The 4,987-nt window shown below is 52.3% G+C and overlaps 1 pseudogene; it reads left to right on the forward strand.

Moving 5' to 3' along the window:
- The first annotated feature begins 3,212 nt into the window (after positions 1 to 3,212).
- Positions 3,213 to 4,765, forward strand: LOC123429340 (annotated as a pseudogene).
- The last annotated feature ends 222 nt before the right edge of the window (positions 4,766 to 4,987 follow it).

A 4,987-nucleotide genomic window follows, 5' to 3' on the forward strand; every position in this document is an offset into this window, starting at 1 on the left:
TTTATACTAGTGGAGCGTGACCTCCTCCAGCTGCGGGCACTACCCTGTCTTGGTCGTGTCGTGTGCAAGATTGTGTTCATCGAGGGCCTCGGTGCTCAAGCTTGCGCTTGTGTGGACAACCACACAAACACAAGCCTAAAGTGGCAACTCGGTGACACTGAAGTCATAAACTCGGTGGTACCGATTTGCACTAAAGGCAACAACCTTTGAATCTCGGTGGAACCGATATACACAACTCAGTGGCACCGAAAAGGTGGCTAACGGTCATATGACACAACTCGGTGACACCGATACTCAAACTAGGAAATTCCGATTTTGTGTATCGACGCAACAGAAAGGTGATCACCTGAACTCGATAGCACCGATATGGTTTCGGTTGCACAGGTTTGTTGGGAATGGCTAGGGTTCTACCTGAGATCAAACTCGATGGTGCCAAAATGAGAAAGTTGGTGGCACCGATTTTGAGTGTGTGGTAATGGAGAGAATGGTTATATGGGAAAAATAACCGAGTATTTTGGTGGCTAACTTTGAGCACTTGAGAAACTAATTCATTTTAATACCTCACCTCCTTTTAATAGTATTGGCTTTCCTATGGACTCAAAAGTGATTTCTCACAAATATAAAATGACGATTCTTCTAGCTTGAGGCTTGAGCCAATCTTATTCCTTCCTTGAATCAAGGGGCATCTCCACATAAGCCTTTAGCCAAAGCATCTTTTGAACTTTTCTGAAATATACTTGGATAAACATATTAGTCCAATGATGCATACATTGTGATCAATTATCAAAACCACCATAGGGAGCAATTGTGCTTTCAATTTCCCCATTTTTGTTAATTGATGACAACATATAGATCAAAGCTTCGACAAAAGATATAATCAATGATTAGAATCGACACTTTGAGAAGTATGTGAAAAGCAAGAGCTCCCCCTAACTTTCTGCATTATTTAAAATTTGCGTTTGAATGCAAATGCACAATCAATTAGGATCATGGGTCACTCTTTCATGTCACATACATCTTGGTGGTGCGCATACAAGATAAGAGTGAATAGTAATGCACATGACATCAACAAGATAAGTGAATGATCATCACAAAGATAGCTTAAAGATAATAACGTAGCATCAACCAAGCTAAGCGTATGATCAAACACAAGTAACTGGATAAAGCCATCCAAAAGACCAAAGTTTTCTAAAACCAAATGAGAGCAAATAAAGTGAAAAGCTCTCTCTCTCTCAACCCTATGATCTATACATATCTCCCCCTTTGGCAACAAGTTACCAAAAAGTTCAAAAAGTATAGAGCTAATCGTCTCTTTGGGCAGCTGATGACGGAGTCGACAGAAGAGCGTCCATGAAGGCTTGTGCTGAGTGTCATGGAGCTGGAGGAGTGGATACTGGAGGTGCTTGAGATGGAGCTGAAGGTGCACATGCTTGAGCTGATGAAGTCTGTCTTGTCTCCGGAGCAGGTACAACAGCTGACCTAGGCCTGGTGCTAAACCGAGTGGCAGTGAGAGGAGGCGACTCATCACCATCATCATCATCATCTCGGCGTGGAATCTGCAGTGACTGAACTTCATGTTGAAGTTGTTTGACTATAGTGGCCATCTATGTTACCTTCACATCCACGTCATGAAACTTTGTTTCCACGACTCTCTCTAGGCTCTTCTGATTTTGCAAAATCTTCAAGATGTTCTTATCCATACCTTGAACAAAGCTAACTAGAAATGCCATTTTCTCAGCTTGAGTTCTGAGCTGTGGAACTCGTGGTGGCCCATTTCTAGCAGCCCCAACTTCTACTGCCTCTACCACCATTCTAGCTGCAGCTGAGCTGGGATCATTGTCATCCATAACCTCTTCATTGTCTTCAAATTCTGGCTGAAGAGTTAAATGGGGACGATCAAGGAAATATGCATGCTTGCCTAGCTTGGCATTGATAAGCATCTGAATGTAAGAGGCATATCCACAAGATCTTTTCTGATCATCAGCAGTCCTTCGAATAGTCTCTACTATCAAGTCCATCACACTGAATCTAGTGTGAGAGTCCAAATGGTGCAGCAAATTGATGGAGTGACCTCTAATCATCTTATCATCACCTGATTTAGGCATCAAGGCGTGTCTCAGAATGGTGTTAGTTGTGGATATCCCTGCTTGCAAGAAGTATACCGAGCCCATCTTGTGAGTTGTCAAAAAATTGTGAGGAATTGGCTTGTACATGTTGGCCAGGAGTTGTGACTCATCTTCAGCTCGACGACGTCATGGCTGAGGTTATGGAGCGCACCAAGGAAGAGGCCCAACAGGTCGCCGCGCGCCGGCAGAGGGAAGAGGAGCTCGACGAGATCCGCCTCCGCCAATCCATCGAGGCATCCCGCGCCGACATGGGGTGGGGCGCCTCCGACTCTGACTCCGATTGACCGGCACCGCCGCAACGTCGGGGCCACACCGCTGGGACTCAGGTGAGCGACACTTTTGAAGATCTAGTAGGGGTGAGGTAGGAGCTTAGGTGGCCGAGCTTAGGAGCCCGTGTAATCGAGGGTGTCGAACTTGTAATCGTCTCCGACGAGCCCGTGTAATCGAGGGTGTATATGTTTGTTTCTGAAATGTTTTCTGGAATGGATCTATGTTTGTTCGAATTCGGTCGATTTGCTTTTAAATGCTTGTAAATTTGCTTTTCTGAATCGGAGCTCGCCAACGTTGCCGTGCTTCGTCGCCGGAGAAGAAGAGGGAGGATGCGCGCAGGGGATGACTGTTTGACTGTAGTAGCCACCATCTGGGTCCCATGCCGACGTGGATAAGCTGTGGGTCCCGCCCGGCTCCACCTAATCCTGATACATATTGTGCTTAAGGATCATGTCGTGCCTGGGCTATTTGTGCGTACAAAGATGTCGCAGCAGAGCCATTCTTACCAGCGATGCCGCTTTGCAGCCAATTCATATCAAAAACGTCGCACACGAGCTATAGGCCCATACTTGTGTGATATCATATTGAAAGTCGTCACACGGGGTGCCCCGTGTGTTCTCCGAATCATGAACAGCTTCGGACTCGGCGCACACGTATCGTACGTAGCTAATTATATATGTTGCATACCATATTAACCCTCTTCTTCTGATCTTGTCTGACCCACGATCGAGGCGTTGCACTTGCCAACTACCCCCGCCCCGAGATATATCAGACTAATTCGATCACCGGCACCGCACGCCGATTTGATCGATCGCCATGGCACCTGAAACCGATCGCCACCGACGCGCCGATGCCGATCACGTCGTGCTGTTCCCCTTCATGGCGCAGGGCCACCTCTCGCCGTTCCGCTGCCTCGCCGCCCTCGTTCGACGCTGCCGCCCCGACGCCCGCATCACCGTCGTCGCCACCTCCGGCACGGCCGACTCCCTCCGCGCCCAACTCGACGACGAATGCATCTCCGTCCACGCCCTCCCCTTCCCCCCCCGCCGACGCCTCCCAGCAGCTCATCGACTTCTTCCTCGCCTCCGAGTCGCTCCGCCCAGCGTTCCACCAGTTCATCGTCGGTCTCAGACGCTCCGAACCCTGCACCGACGTGCACGTCGTGGCCGACATGTTCCTGGCATGTACGGCGGACGTCGCCCGCGGCGACCCCGGCGTCACGCGCTCCGTCCTGCTCACCACCGGTGGCTACGGCTCCGCGCTCTACTTCTCGCTCTGGAACAGCGTCCCGCTTGTCCCCAACGACGACGATGACGAGTCCTTCCGGCTGCCGAGCTTCCCGGACATGAGCGTCCACCGTTCGCAGCTCACGGACCACCTCGCGCTGGCCGACGGCGGCGACGCGTGGTCCACCTTCATCCGCAGGCAGATCGCCGCCTTCTCCCGCGCCGACGCGCTGCTCGTCAACACCGCCGAGGACCTGGAGCCCAAGGGATTGAACATGCTCCGGCAATGGCTCAACAATGTCCCTATATTCCCGGTCGGGCCGCTTCTCCGGGCGGCAAGTCCGGCATCGCCGGAGAAAACGATGACAAGTAGCCCCATCTTGGCCTGGCTCGACAAGCAACCGCCGGGCTCGGTGATGTACGTATCGTTCGGGTCGCTGTACACGATCTCCGCGTCGCAAGCGAAAGAGCTGGCAATGGGGCTCGAGAAGAGCGGCCACAAGTTCGTGTGGGTGGTCCAGCCCGCAGCCGACGTGAACGGCAGCGAGTCGCCGTCGTCGGGTCTGCCGGAGGATTTTGCGGAGAGGATGGAGGTTGCCGGGCGCGGGCTGGTGGCGCGGTGCTGGGCGCCGCAGGTGGAGATCCTGGCGCACCCGGCCACCGGCGCCTTCCTGACGCACTGCGGGTGGAACTCGGCGCAGGAGAGCCTCGCCGCGGGCGTGCCGATGGCCGGGTGGCCGCTCTCGGCGGAGCAGTTCTACAACGCCAAGTTGCTGTCGGAGGAGATGGGGGTGTGCGTCGAGCTGGCGCGCGGCGCGTCGGCGGCCGTGACGAGGGACGAGGTGGCGGAGGCGGTGGAGAGGGTGCTCGGCGAGACGTCCGGTGTGCGCGCCGCGATGAGGCGGAAGGCCGCGGAGATGAAGGAGGTGATCGACGCGGCGAGGGACGGCGACGGCGAGGAGTCGTCGGTGGGAGTGACGCGGAGGTTCTTGGACGCGATGGCGCGTACGTCGTCGTGCTCGATCTAGAAGAAGGTAAATGGGATTGTAGTAGACGCCACGGTCCGATCGGCTTCATAGTGGTGTTCGATCATGAGATTTTTCGTGTGTTATGAGATCAGCCTGTACAATAATAAGAATACTAAGCCCGTAAGGGTTTCTTTTTTCTATTATTTTTTGGAATTTTTCTTAGTTTTTCTCTTAGCATTTCCCTTCCCCCTAGCTGCCTTCCGCACAGTGCTCGCTAATTAACCAGGCTCTCCCTTTATACTGTCCTTCACCCGTTTTGATCGGTTTGAATTGCTTTTACCATTTTAACTAGGATACGTGTGAATTCCGTGCATCCTTGGATAGTGTAGGCACGACG

Source organism: Hordeum vulgare, chromosome 2H, assembly GCF_904849725.1.
Source record: "Hordeum vulgare subsp. vulgare chromosome 2H, MorexV3_pseudomolecules_assembly, whole genome shotgun sequence".
NCBI classification, from domain to species: Eukaryota; Viridiplantae; Streptophyta; class Magnoliopsida; order Poales; family Poaceae; genus Hordeum; species Hordeum vulgare.